At 35.0% G+C, this 14,830-nt stretch overlaps 1 protein-coding gene across 2 annotated transcripts in view; it reads left to right on the forward strand.

Annotated features, from left to right (window-relative positions):
* The first annotated feature begins 14,185 nt into the window (after positions 1–14,185).
* The window catches only part of LOC108967389 (protein goliath), a 109,959-nt gene continuing 109,314 nt past the window's right edge, over positions 14,186–14,830 (forward strand). For both annotated transcript variants that reach the window (XM_018930762.1, XM_018930763.1), the window contains exon 1: positions 14,186–14,514. The gene's annotated coding sequence lies outside the window, so the exon portion shown is untranslated. The remainder of the gene's footprint in view (positions 14,515–14,830) is intronic.

Consider the following 14,830-nt stretch of genomic DNA (forward strand, 5'->3'; position numbering starts at 1 on the left):
AATAAAATGTGCAAAAAAAAATGCAGTGTCAAATACTTTGCATTACTTCACAATAAGGTTTTGATAATATGTATTATTATTTTCTTTTTAATATTTTCTTATTTTAGTTTTTAGTAATTAAATTTTATCAACTTTTTTGTTCACTATTCGAAGGATTTTTTGTTCAAATATGCTTCGTCAATATGGATAAAATAATTCCGTTATATTTTTCTTATATTACGAACACATTCATTTTGTGGTTTAAGTCTTGAATTCTTTTGTGTCGGCCATCTGGCGGGAATTTGCAAAAACCATTAGCAGAGTTCTCTACCTTAGTTAAATTTATAAGAATTTCATTAAAATGTATTGTGTTAAGTCGACTAAGTTACTCGAAATAGTTCCTCAGTTTATGAGATATTGATATACAATTTGGCAAACCTGCTTTTCTCCGCAACCTCTTGCGTGAATAGTCGACATCGAACAGCGATAACAAATAGCTGCCATACAAACTGAACGATCAAAATCAAGCTCTTGTAAGGAAAACCTTTTTATTTGACGAGATATCATCACGATATTTGGCATAGCTTATTGTCCAATACAACGCTGAAATCTCCAAAGAAAATGTTGAGATCAGACTACAATAGCATATAGCCGCCATATAAGTATGTATGTAAACTGATTGATGCAACTCCAGTACTTACATACATATATATGTATGTATGTACATATGTATATGAAAAACTTTTTAGTTTGTCAGGATATTATCATAAAATTTGGAAAAGCTTATCAGCCAAGGCTACGCCATAACAGATGAACAAATGGCTCAGATCGAGTCACTAGCTTCAATATCTGAGAAATGAAAATCAAGATAAATTTCTTTTTAAATCTTCTTGTGCTATATGAAATGCATCCTTCTTATATTCAACTAATACATTGTATCTGGTTGGATTTTGGCTGATCTCAAGGATAGCTTCCCTATCTTGCTTCTATTCTCCCTATTCACTCAACTTCCACCCATCCTTTACTTCGTGCAAAACATTTATGTATAATCTCATGCTTCTTTCGCTTTCAAGTTATGATGTTGAGTATTAGCCTGCTTACTGTAATAACTGTTAATATTTTTGTTAACTTAAACAAAATATCCACTAAATTTAAAGCACTACACATACGAATGTGGCAGCTTGTGTTAATAAAAAATAAATAAATCGAGCGAGTCAAGCAGACAACATCAAACGATGAACCCACTCAGTGGGGTAAAAACAAATCCTGCAAGCACTCATAATAAATACGCTCATATGTGAGTATACACAGACACACACCCACACACAGAGGCACACACGTATTCCAATAAGAAATATCAAAAGCATAAAATCAAATCACAGCGTGTGTCCCGCTGCTGCCAAATCCAACTACATTACAATAAAAAAAATAATAATAATAAAAAAACATGTATGTATACATATACATATGGATAAATGTATATGTAGTATGTATGTTTGCTTGTGTGTGTTATAACAGCAACAGATACACTTATTGCACTCCAAAGCGACATAAACGCCACAGAAGCATCAACAAGATTCAACTGCAGGGAAAATCATAAATGGAAAATGGCGTATACACACAACTACATATATAGATTTTCACACACACACACCCAGAGTTGCATATTTTTCGGTAAATGTGTGATTTGGGAGTGCAAAGTGACAGCGCTGACGGGGCTCAGCTCAGTCAGTGTGTTTAAGCAGATGCTGATCTTCAACCGCGAACATACAAATGTACTATATAGATATATATATGTATGTTACAACACAGCGGTTATACAGCGTCTTGCACGTCAGTTGTGTTTAGCATAAGCGTCGTAGAAGAGACAGCGTCGGAACCAGCAGCAACAGCTTTCGTCTAATGTGATTCGTTCCGGTGTGTGGTGTACAAAATATAGTTGACGCTGTTGCGCTTTGATGCAAATGTGCATGCCTTTAGTGCATTGTGGGTGTATAAGTTGGTCAGCTGTTGGCTAAAGCGCTTCCTTGGACATTGTGACTAGTTTTTATCGGACCAGTTGTGGAACTAGTTGCCAAAAGTTTTTGCGAGAATGATTGATTTGATTTAATAAACTTAACTAGGCGTTCATTATTAAGTTGTTGCACATTTTAACTAGTTTTTATCAGTCTAGTTGGGGAACTAGTTGTTAAAAATTGTTGAGAAAATGTTTTTTTTTCAATAAACTAAAGCAGGAGTTCATTTTTATCATCAAGTCTAGCTGTGGTATTGTCTTCAAGTTAATTTAAGAACAGTAAGTCATGAGAATTCAATATTTTTCTCAGTTTTATTTTGTAATAAAAGGAAATACATGTATGCACATAATGCAAAAGTATTTGTTTTGAGACTTGGTTATCTCTAAGTATATAAATCTAAGTAATTTTTGAATGAATCCTATGCAGAGACTATATATATACTATATCTATGCATTTTGTGATCAAATTTCCATCCTCAGAAATAAAAATACATCAACTTCGGACTTTCAATTAAAAAAAAAATTTTTTTTTCTTCATCATGACTTTACATATTATGTTTTGACGTTTAAGGCTATTTACGTTTATAAATACAACAACCAAATTTTAAAAATTCTACAAATTATACATTTTTGTCAGAACCTAGCCTCAATCATATGAATTCAAGCATAAGCATCGTGTGCCGTCCGACCGTCTCAAATTAGTACCAATTTTAACTCTGTTACACTAAAATTTTCGTGTTTTGATTTAATAAGTTTTGTAATTAACTTTTTTTTTGAAAAGTAATAAAGTAACGGGATTCCAACGCGATTATTTGCCATTTTCTAGCAATTTGTGAGTTTGGATTTAGCCCTTAGCAATGTTATTTCTCATTAAAAAGTAACAGAAAATATTTTTATCAACACTGGTTAACTGTTAACTGGTCCTTAACGAACTAGTTTGAAAGTAATATATTTATGACTAGGTCGCTACAATTTCAAAATGCCTACAAAGTAACACGGTGTTGCTAAATTTAGACAAAACAGCAGCGAAATACGAAAGAGAACTATAGATTGGTCCTTAACGAACTAGTCTGAAAGTGGTATATTTGTAGTAAGATCGATATCATTTAAATGTGCTGGTAAATTTAGACAAAACAACAGTATCTTCTTCTTTTCTCTTCACTTGGCTACTTTTGCTTCTTTAAATGAGACCAAACTTTAAATAAATATATTTTTTTAAAGGGAAGTATGGACATAGTTGTATGCATGTACATACATATGAGAAAAAAAATTCTATAAAAAATTATAAAAAAATATATTTTAATAAAGTTTTTTAAAAGTTATTTATTTTCAATATTTGGAAATTATTTTTTTGTAATATTTAGGTACATTTTATATAATTTATAAAAATTTTGGAAAATATTTTTGAAAATTTTTATTTTTTTAATATGTAATTTAAAATTTTATAATTAAAATTTAAATGTTAAAACAATGCACAAGTTACTATTCATTTCACTTGAGCAAAACTATAAAAAGTTCTGTACTTCCTCAATTTGTTGCTGGGTTATAATCTATTCCTGCAATATTGTCAAGCATCGTTGATGTCAGCAGCAGCGCCAACAAGATTTCTAAATCTCTTCAACTACAATGTCATTTACAAAAATGATAATGAACAGCAGCATCATCACCAACACCATCATCATCAGCAGCATTGCCTTCGTCACCAAGCAGAAGACACTTGAAATCATGCAGATGAGCTGTAACATTAAAGGCAGCACTCTTTCGCTAAGGATGCGGCATTAGCGCGCAGCATTGGGGAGCTTACTTTACTTATACACATCCTATACATACATAAATAAGCGTGTATGTGTGTATCTGTAGCGCTCCACTTAGCGGCACGCACTTGTGAGCCGGACCCCCAAAAAAGCATTTAAAGGTGTTTGGTAATATTTATGCAGACGCTTCATATTTCAGATTTAAAATAAATAGCTTGACACCGAACGCGGCGAACTGATGTGCCCCATGCCAACGAAACTGAAAACTTTGTACTTTTGTATGTATCCACATATGTACATAATTTGTCTCCTGGCCTGTGCACTCCCGTTACTTAGAATACTTGGGAGCATGCTTGGTCTCCTACTCTCCTTCTCTCCATTTGTGTTTTATGGTTAGGTGTTTGTCTGCTGGAGATTCGAGATTTATTTATAGCCCGGGTGCCAAGTGTGAACTCAATAACTATTAATTTGATTATGTGCATAAAGCTATGTATATAAGTATGTACTTATATTTAATTTATATATAAACATACATACATATATACAAATGTATATGTATATGCATGTGAGGGTTTGTAGATATGCAAAGCGATTTAAGGGGTTATAACCACTTGCAAGTCAGAAAAAATCCTTTTAGAAATTTTTGTTTAAGAAAAATTTTATTGAATAAATAAGTAAAAATAATATAAATTTACCGAATTTAGTTTACTTTAATAATCGCCTCTAATTGGAAAAAAAATATATGTATTCTCTTGATTCCGTAGCCGATCTCCAAGAAGGCCTTCGGAGAAAGGTGCCTGCCGGTGGCGAAGATTTTTCTGCTTAAAAATATTTCTAATCCATAAAAATTTACAACTGCTGGAAAATGTTAGAAGGACTTGTTAAATATTGATTTTTGAAAAAATAGCGGTTTCTCAAAAAATGTTTATTTATCAAAGAAAGTCCTGTGAAAATACTGTGAAAATATCAAGTTCATCGGAAAACATTAACAAATATATGAACATTAGAGCGGATCGCTGACTAGGGACTATTCCTAGCAACCATGCCTAAGAGATTATAAGTCTAAAGCTGGTTTCGAGCCATCGCCGAAAGTTAAAAAATCTGAGGAATCATATGTATGGTAGAAATATGATATAATTGTCCGAAAAAGGATCAATAGAATATCAAAATGCACCTACATATTAAATTTCATTCGGATATCTCAAAAAAGTGACGAACAAATTTTAATGATTCTTCAAAATTTCACCTTAAAAACTGGCTTGAAGCAGTTTTGGACACATAGTCTCTCAGACAAAATTGTTTAGAATGATCCGTAGAACATTTTTTCGTAAGTGACTTTCCGTTTTTTGGCAACCCGCTCCAATGTTCTTCTCCATATGTATAAAAAAAATTAATTATTTTTTAAATTTATCAGTAGTTATAACCTCTTACAAAAAATATGTATTATAATCATACAGTCATATTTATGCATTAGGGTGGGTAAGAAAAAAAATTGCATTTCGTACTCTGAAAAATTGGAAATCCTGCAGTAAATATGTATATATTACAATCAGACCATCATATTAATGCATTAGGGTGTGTTTCGGTGTTTTGGCTCCCTGTAAATCAACCCGCTCTAATGTACAGACATTAGGAAAAAAGTCGATTTGTTTCTAAAAATTCTAGTAAATATAACCTCTTATAAAAGATATGTATTATAATCAGACAGTCATATGTATTTATGCATTAGGGTGGATCAAAAAATATTATGTCTTTTCCGCTTCGCACTCTGAAAAAATGAAAAAGCTCTTAAATAAAAATACTGCAGTAAATATGTATTATATTACGATCAGACTTTCATATATACGTGCAATAGGGTGGGTCAAACAAAATAATGTTTTTTTCGCTTCGTACTCTGAAAAATTGGTTGGTAGACACCTCTAAGAAAGGCTCTCAAAGTATAAGCTCTTAATTGTAATAGGAAGGTATTTCGCCTAACGGTTTTCTATTTATTTTCTTATTATCAAATACAAAATTTTATATCTCATTTCCAACTATAAAAAAAAGGAAGAATATATCTTTCTTTTAGAGATTTTGTAAAATATTTGTAGAGTCTTCTTCGAGGTGTCTTTTAACCAATTTTAAAAATATGAAGCGAAAAATTAAACATTAGATTTTTTTTGACCCACCCTAATATGCATATTAAGAGCTCATACTTAGAGATCCTTCTTGGAGGTGTCTATCAACTAATTTTCCACAGTATGAATCGAAAAGAAAAACATTAGATTTTTGGACCCATTATAACATGCATATATATATAAGAAAATTCGTGCTTTTGACCCACCCTAATATGCATATATATTCTGTACATATAGCAAGTCACTGAACACGTGAATTTAGTGGATTTACTTCATATCTTTAATTATAACATCAAGTGTCTTAAAGGCGCTGGTAAACACTAAATATAGATAAGCAACTATGCGGTCATTACGCTGCCTGCTATTTGTACTGGTTTAAACCGTATCAGAAGTTCATGCAAGTGACTTCAATGCAGGAAAACATTACTGGCATTCGCACAACGATCAATTACGCTCTTGAACTACGCATATTCGTATGGATTTGTATGTACACATATGTATGTATGTATGTTCAGTCAGAGCAACCCCTTGCTTAACGGCACACTTTAATTAGTCGGCAAATGAATGAAAGTGCCTTTAAATAATTAATTGAAATGTGCGAAATTTTTCACAAAGTCAAAAATAACTAGCGAAACCCAGTTGATACCAAAAAGCCACGAGCCATGCGGCACGAGTTAAGAAGCTGGCCACACTTTGCAGCCTGACATGATAGTGCAATGAACTGAATCACGCAACAAAACTACACTTATCAATAAGAAACTTTCGTAATTACTCTTAGTGTGAGTATAGTAAGGTGATGTGGTTGATGGCTGTCGGGATGGAGATGGAGAGCACACTAAAAAGCACTGATCACATTTATCACTTCTTTGTTTTTAATTGAGTTCACGGTTAGTCAATATACCTTTGAAACGATTGATTATAGAAAAAATAAGATAAGGATAAGAAAAAAGTGAAGTTTACAAATTTATATTTATCTTAAAGAGTTTTTAACTTAAAAAAGCAAAGGAAAGAAAAGGCTGCAAATACTGGAAGCAGTGTGGCCTCGAAGAAAATTTATTACAAATTCCGAAGAAAATTGCGTGGACAATCCTAAAAAACCTGATGACCCATATTTATCGGTATGAGTTTCACTCTCACAATGGATTGGACCTTATCAGTGTGGCTTCGAAACTGGGTAATCTATTATTGAAGAGATTTTCAACATACACCAAAACTTGGAAAAGACTCGTGAAAGATGCGACATACCTACCTCTTCGTCAATAAAAGTTCGAAAAGGAATAGCCTCTATGGCACTCTGAAAGTATTCAACGCAGTACCCGCCGGTGGAAACCCTCCCCTCGGCTGGAGAGATCAGAAGGAGGAGAACCTGGCTGATGTTAATATCTCGGAATGGCGTCAAATAGCAAAAAGAAGATTTCGCGATTTATTTTTCTAAGAAGTTGTCGTTTTGTCAAAAACCAAAATTTTGACTAGTGCTTTGATTATTGTATTCATCTATACTAGTTTATGGTTTTGAAATAATTTTAGACAGAAAAATTTTCCTCTTCGATAAACATATTTTTTCAGAGGAGCTCCTGGACATGGCATATCAGGGGAATAGCGGAAATTGAGGAATTGTGGAACAAGTAATTTACCATGTTTGAAAAAAAAAAAAGTTGAACTTTATGTTTATTACAAAATATCAACTTAAATCATTCGAACGGATACGCTGGTGATGTTGAGCTCTCTAGTCATCCTTCAAGCACCATATTCTTCACTTTTATTACATTTTCATCAGTTGAAGGGCGCAAGTCTTCAACGATCTCTTGACCGTTTTTGAAGGCTTTGTATCACTCGTAAGCCTGTGTCTTTGATAAAACTGAATCACCGCAAGGCTTTTCCAATATTCGCAATGATTTCGACATCATTTTTAACGAAATTTGGTTAGAAATATAAAATTTGAGACAAATTCCGTGGTCGATAGTTTTAACCTTTGTAAAACTTGCAACGCACTACTGAGGTGTACGACTTAAGCAGTTGCTGTGAACAAACTGCTTAACAGATCGCGCTCATATTTGGCACACTGATTAAGGGCGGTTCTACCAACTTAGCACAATATATTTTTTTGATATTTAATAACAATTTCCGGGTGCTTTTTCGTCACAATATGTTATGAATTACTTTCCTGTTTTATCATTTTCAACTGCTGCTGCACTAGTCTAATGGAAATTTTACTGCCTTAGGAAAATTGTGATAAATCTGGAAGGAAATAGCTGCTGATAAAAGTATTCACGAATTTCAACAAGAGTGTACTTCCTTAAGGTATTTCAATAAAATTTGGTAATTTTGCTGAGGACAAAACAGCGAGTCATTCGTAAGTATGTACGTAACCATTATCTTTGATTATTCTGCTTGTAAGTTTCTTGTTTTCAGTTTTGTATGCATTTGCAGCTTAATTGATTGACAGAGAATAAATGTGACTGGTAATTATAGCACAATAAAATTACATTTGAAATAAGTACATATATAAGTGCACACATGCATGCTACACACTCGCACATATGTATGTATGTGAGTGTATCTAGATCTACACTTGACTTACTTACTTACCGAGCGCTTAGTTATCGCTGTCTCTTATACACATCTAGATGTGTATAAGAGACAGGTGCACACATGCATGCTACACACTCGCACATATGTATGTATGTGAGTGTATCTAGATCTACACTTGACTTACTTACTTACCGAGCGCTTAGTTATCGAGTGCAAAGAGCAATAAATTATCTTTGAGTGCAGGCAATAAAATCAAAACACTTTATAGAAATTTAAATTGAATTTGCCAGCGTAGCGAAGATCCAGCTACAGCGCAATGCGAAAACAAAGCCAGCAATAACAATAACCACAACGAATAACAACAAACAGGCAAAGATTGAAGAAATAGCCATACTTTGATAAAAGTGTAACGCAATTAGTTGCAAGTTGTAGATGTTGTGATGTTGTTGTTATTATTTTTGTTGTTCTATTGCTGTTGACTGAAGATGTGCGCGATGACATGCACGCAATCTCGCACATGCAGATAAAGATAGAACGGCGACAGGCAACGCGTGACAAAGCCATTGCAAGTAGCTGCACACACACATACAAACATGTAAATAAACAAACAGACACACTGCAGCACAGAAACACACTTAGGTTTAAATAAATGATTGCTGCCGCTGAATCAGTACATCAGGCAAGCAGCCAGCCAGTCGGCAAGTCAATGAGGCAACTAAGTAAGAGCAGCAGCCGAACGACAGACAGACGAGCAAGCGCTGCCAGTCACCAGGTAGATAATGCTATCCACTGCTGATGAAAGGCTGCTAACTGCTTGTGTTGTTGTCATGTTTGTTGTTGTCGTTTTTGCAATGGCCTGTTGCAACGGCATGTGATGCTTTGCGCCGCCGGCTAAAAAATTGTCATCGAGCGAGTCACATAAACAACAAAAATTATCACTGGAAAGTGTGAGCAACAGCAACGGCAACGGCAATGAGAGCGGGAATAGCATTAGCAGCGATGCGCTGCTGTCGTGGAAGGGGCGGTGGCACGTGGCCTGGCGGGTAGTGGGTCGAGGTCGCGCCACCGAACCTAACAAACAAACAAGTCAAGTGAGCAAACCAAATTAGTTATTGATTTTATTTTTATTCGCTGCATGCTGATAGTGTCTCTCCTGTTGTTATTTTTGTTATTTTTGTGTTTTAACATATTTCACTTTGTTGGCTTTTTCACTTTGTGCGCTGGGTAATGAAGTTATTGTTACTGATAGCGCTGCCATTAAGTGTCAATGCAACGTATTACAAAGGTGACTGCTGCGGTTTGTTGTTGTTGTTGTCTGCGTTTTTGTTACATTGTGATAAGCGAGGAGCCCTGCAAGTAAATAAATGACCTTGAACGCATTCTGGAATTTTATTTTATTTTTCAGGTACAAGTGGCAATTAGTGTCAGCAAATGAACTTTTTATTGAGTAATACGCGAATGATTTACATATACATGTATATATGTAACTATATATGAGCATATTTGTAGATAGTACCTGCTATTAGGTTGTAAGGGGCTAATAGAATAAACGAGCAACAACGTTAATTCTGTCCGCATCGAAGCCATAATATCCTTTACAAGTACTAAAGATTTCTTACAAAAATTTGATTTTGATCGGTCAATTTGTATGGCAGCTATGTGATATAGAGGTCCGATCTCGACGATTTCTTGCCAGATTTTATTTTTGATCGAGGTAATAACTTATGTCAAATTTCGTGAAGATATCTTGTAAAATAAAAAAGTTTTCCACACAATCACTTCATTCCGACCGTGCAGTTTGTATGGCAGCTATATGCTATAGTGGTCCGATCTGAACCATTTTTTCGTAGATCACACCACTAGTATAGAAAATGGTCCCTGGCGGATTTCATAAAGATAAGTCGTCAAAAAAAATTTTTTTTTAATACAAACTTCGTGGCAAGCTTAATATACCATGTTCGCGGTATAAAACGCTGGATATGAAAAATAGTATATAATTTTCAATGTACAATGGCTATTCTTAACTACGACTTAGAAATCCTTTATGAAATGTCCAATATATTAGCCTAGAGGATGACCTAACTATTTCAAAAGTATTTGAAATCTACAATTTTCTATTTAAATTTGACCCGGACTGGCAAAAACTATATTTTCACGTATTTTAATACAAGTTATCGTCTTCAAAAAGGCTGCTGAGCCCATAGTTTAATACTGCGATAAAAAAAAAGTAAGGAGAATTTGTTTATAAAATGAAATACTTCACTTGGTCTTTCAAATCAAGCTCATCCCCTTCACAGTAATTCTTGCCCGATAAAACACACATTTGCCAACGATTTTTCCACTCCACAAAACACAAAACAGGTAACATCTTCAGTACCTTCTCTGAAGGAAATTTGAGGTTAGTTTGCGATGATTTTACAAGCTTTACTGAATCCTAGATGCCACTCAGATACTTGCGTTCGTGATAATATTAGCTCCCAAACATAATTCTGGAACATATCTAATGATTCCAAAGCCTTGATTTCATTGTAAACACAAAATTTCGAGCAAACTCGTCGTAAACCAACAGCTACCGTTTCACATATTGAGATCAAACATCACACGACGTTTTTAAGGGTTTTACCAATCTAGAAAAGTTTGTTGAAATGCTCTGCATTACTGTGATCAAAAGGGCGCGTTGTAATAAGGAGTTCTAAAACCAAGTAAAACTATTAATGAGAAACGCTACCGACAAGAACTCATCAAATTGAAACGAGCGAATGCCGAAAAAAGCTCGGCATTTACTACTAGATATGAGGCAATAATTTTCTATCACACCAACACTCGGCCAAATGTTGCAAGAGCGGTTCAAAACCATTTGAAAAACATTTATTAGTGTCGATGGAGAACGCTCTCAAGAGAATATGGTTGAAATCAGAACAAGGTATTAAAAATTGACTAGTTTTATTCTTGGGCGAAATCCCACATGAGATGGAATCCACAAATTGCCAGAGAGATAGGAGAGTTTTATAGTTTCAGTTGGGCAAAACTTTGCATAATAGATACTACTTTAAATGTTTTTCTTAAATAAACGTCCAAATTTTGATTTTTGAAATTTTGGCGTTGATTGTAGCGCCAGCAGAAAGCAATGATAAGGAGGACCCGAAAAGTGGTCGCACTTGGACAGCCGAGAACGTACCGGACGTTGTGGTACAGAGTTTGTATTACTTCTACAAAAACTTGAATTAATGAAACAATATTATCGGAGCTAAAGGTTGATTTGAAAAGACATATTCTTTATTTAAAAATCACTCCCTGCACGCTCCAAATTCAAGCCAAATTTCTTATATTAAAATATCAGAATATCAACCTCTACATCATGCAAAGCCCCAAATATCAGTGTAGTTAAGAAAAGTTGCCTATGTTATCGAATTAATGCATCATAGAAACGATGAACAAATACTCAGGTTTAAAAAAAAAAAAAAAAAAACACCAACAGAAACAGAAACAGAAATATATTTGCAAGTAGACTACTTCAGAAAGGTTTCTTTTATTATGAGAACCAGTTCCAAAGATGACTCGTCTCGTCACTGATAGAAGATCGGTAACTTCAAATATTTATTAGGAATAGAGAACCTGAAGTAAATTCGAGAAATACTGTCGAAATGCCTGTTTAAAATATTTACTGAGCCTACAGAACCTCAAATAATTTTGAGAAATGCCACCGAGCTGTTGATCTCTGGATGGACAAACATCCATTCCATTTATTTAGATCCGACTTTTAAGGTTAACTAAAAAGTCACTAATTCAACGGCTCTTATTGCTTTCATTGTAGAAGTTCAACCAACCAAAACATTTGCTTTGAGGATTATAGAGTTATACATTTAACTTCCTAGATTTCTTTGTGGATCAACGGCATAACTGTTGTCAGTAAACTATTTACAGTTGAAAATGCGTATTAAATATATAAAAAGTTGGCACATAGGAAGCAGAATATTAAATCGTTATCAGCCACTACAAAGGTATTGCTCCTTAAGTACACTCAGCACTGAAGTATTTTTACTGTTGTGAATATATATTATATCCACTTGTGTAATTCACTTACTATTTGTCAAGTATCAACTACAGGTTCATAACTAAATTAATTGAAATTTGCCGATTATAGTAAATTATGCAAGTATTTAACATGGAAACTTTAATACCAAATGAGTGCGTTGCTTGTTGCCAGGCGAAAGGACGCGGACGCGGACGTGGTAATTGAATGCTCTTAAAACTGATAGCATTATCAGAATGGAGTGCAACAGTAATTGCGACAACGATGCTGATGGTGTTGATGATTCCTGCAATGTTTTTTCAACCAATACACCTACACGCCAGCGCGGTAATTGCATACAACAACACAGAGTAAGTGGAGAGAACCATAAGAGACGTTACGCTACTTTCTTAGTGGCAAACAGGGCGGATAACGATAGTGTTAGAAGCATTCGCGTACTAACAAAGCGGCAGCAATAATAGCGCAGACACAGACAGGTAAATGTAATGCTAAGGCATATTAGTTACTAACATACTGCTGACTTGCAAAGCGTTAATAAGGCGAAAAGGAAGTAAAGAAATTGAGAGAAGGCATTGATTGTTTCAATAAGATGCTTTAAGTTTCAAGAAGAACCAGGAACTTTGTTCTGTGCCAAATAGTTTCGAAATCTGTATGAAAGGTTTACCAATACCTCGATCAAGTTCGGGAGCAAGCATGGCGAAATTAGACAACCAGATCATACCTTCTACTTGCCCTAATATATTTATTATATCGTTCTTTCTTGTCGCTGTTTGGCGGCAAATGGAGATTCTAAGTGTAGTCAGGTCCTTTCCACCTGGTCTTTCTAACGGAATGAAGGTCTTTCTTCCTCTGCTTGTCTCGGCGGGTACTGCTGGAGTGTTTTCATCCATACGAACGATATGACCTATTCGGCGCAGCCGCTGTCTATATCTTCGCTCCACAGTCTATAAATTCTCCGCAGAACCTTTCCCTCGAAAACTCGTAAAGCCGGCTCATCACATGTCGTCATTGTCCATGCCTATTTACCACATAGCAGGACGGGTATAATGAGGGACTTATAGAGTTTGGCCTCTGTTCGACGAGAGAGGACTTTACTTTTCAATTGTATACCTTCTACTTGCAATACTATAATCAATATATCGGTTAACGAATTTCTGGGTGAATTGTTGCCGCAAATACCGGGGGATAACTTGATGAAATTTTGCTCGGCTTATTGTGTGAGACAATTTTACAATCTCTGAAGATTGATTTGCTGTCATATAAACTGACTGTACTGACTAATTGAATTGATTTTTGTAAGGAAGAGAGTTTTGTGAATAGTATTTTGACAACCGAAGTTAAGATTTTCCATTGTTTCTTGCGCATTTTAGACACTCACGACCACACTGTACACCGACAGAAACAACGATAGCAGCATATCAATTGGGGCCAACGCGTTGAGAAACAGTTTCAACAATACACCAACAGCATATTGGCACCGGCGACAGCGGCAGTGACGTCGGCAGAGCCAGTGAGAGTGACTGCGCTGCCGCCGCGCAATATGCAACCACAGCGCCATGTAACTGTGCGGCGCAGCGCAACGCAGCTGTTACTCAGCACTTCGGTTGTTCAGCTGTTCGGTCGACGCCGCGAAATGCAAATACTACATACACCAACGAGTGTTGATTTTGCTGTTTGGCTGTTGAGTTATTGAGCCAGAGAATAGCGCTCGTGCAAATGAATAAATGTACGGTAGAAGACCGTCAGTTAGCCAGCTAGCCAGGCAGTGAAGTAGCGCCGAGCCAGGCACCAAGTCACTACAATCAGTTGCTTTTCGTATCTACAACGAGTTGGTGGTTCACACTTAACGTGGTCGCGGACGATTTTACACAAAAAACAAAATTTGTGTGTTGTAATTTATTGTGTATTTTTGTTGTGATTCTAATTGGATGTGCACGCACGTATTTGCGTGTGTGTGAGGCACATAGCACATTAGAATGAATACAAATTAAATAAATACGAAAACGAGGGAAAAAAATAAAATTCGAAATAAAAAATTGAATTAATTTACGTGCGCGAATTTTGGGGAGAAGTGCGAGTGGAAAGGTAAAGCAAAATAGTGCTAATGTAAAAACAAAAATAAAACTAACGAATGAATATTGTTTTGAAATGTTTGTTTGGCAAATGTAAATTATGCTAAAAACGAATTGTGCGCATTTGAAGAGGCATTCATTAAGTTTTTGAAATATTTGTAAATTATTTGATTGAAAAAATATAAATTGCGATCTGTGTGCCAAAAAGTGTTGTTGGTGTTTAATTAAATAATATTAAAATAGTTTGCGAAAATTGTATTTTTAGATTTTTGTTTTCTCGAAAAATATTTGTTTCGATTGGATGGAATTTTTGATAGTATAATTAATAA

The sequence above is a fragment of the Bactrocera latifrons genome, unplaced genomic scaffold, assembly GCF_001853355.1.
Source record: "Bactrocera latifrons isolate USDA-ARS-PBARC rearing strain unplaced genomic scaffold, ASM185335v1 scaffold_186, whole genome shotgun sequence".
In the NCBI taxonomy this organism is placed as follows: domain Eukaryota; kingdom Metazoa; phylum Arthropoda; class Insecta; order Diptera; family Tephritidae; genus Bactrocera; species Bactrocera latifrons.